At 50.3% G+C, this 750-nt stretch overlaps 1 protein-coding gene across 1 annotated transcript in view; it reads left to right on the forward strand.

Moving 5' to 3' along the window:
• Nucleotides 1-130, forward strand: part of H310_12504 — a 3,330-nt gene extending 3,200 nt beyond the window's left edge. Inside the window, exon 6 of the mRNA XM_008879573.1 lies at nucleotides 49-130. The gene's annotated coding sequence lies outside the window, so the exon portion shown is untranslated. The remainder of the gene's footprint in view (nucleotides 1-48) is intronic.
• Nucleotides 131-750: the final 620 nt, after the last annotated feature.

The raw sequence follows: 750 nt of genomic DNA on the forward strand, positions 1-750 counted from the left end.
TTGGAGATGTCGGTGACTCGAGTGAGCGCCGCCGCCGCTCATCGTTAGGCTCGATATGCTACGAAATGGACGAATGTGATCATCATCTTGGGTTTATTCATGACGTTCATGCCTGTTGAAACCTGTCGTTCGCGAGCCGATGCCTCGTTCCGGCTGTGTTGACAGCACAGATAATAGCCTCCGACCATCGCGATGGCTTGTGCTCGTTGTCATCACGCACTTCGAAACCAATTTGCTTTCAAAGCAGCGTCCCGCCAACCTTGTGAACACGACGGGCGTATCCATCGACGTCAAGTCCCAGGCTAACCAAGGCCATCGCGAAGCCACACATAGACACAGCTCGTCAAACTTATGCTCGATGCATCAGTCCAAAACCAACGCCATCGCGTCGCCCTGACAAAGCTTACATCCTATCCGCGATCGCGTGGTGCTCAAATCTCCACAAATTCAGGAGATCCATCCTCTATCTGGGCACATATCGCCTTGGTAAATTTGCAAATCGATCGCTCCACAGATCGGTTGCCAAAAGCTTGCCTTCGTGCTGCGTTAAACGGCTGTCGATGTCGACCTGCTCGTGCAGGCGTCGCGCTCGCTATACTGTAGTCACTCGGGAAGAGCTCGCAAGCGTTGTACCATCATTAAATTTGAAGTTCTGTAGTAAAATTCACACACAAGGCCAGATGCATAATTGCTTCTTAGTCCATGATTGGCTAAATATGCTTTAGTGATTTTTGCGATCTCTGATTGGTT

Source organism: Aphanomyces invadans (assembly GCF_000520115.1).
Source record: "Aphanomyces invadans strain NJM9701 unplaced genomic scaffold supercont1.40, whole genome shotgun sequence".
In the NCBI taxonomy this organism is placed as follows: domain Eukaryota; phylum Oomycota; class Saprolegniomycetes; order Saprolegniales; family Verrucalvaceae; genus Aphanomyces; species Aphanomyces invadans.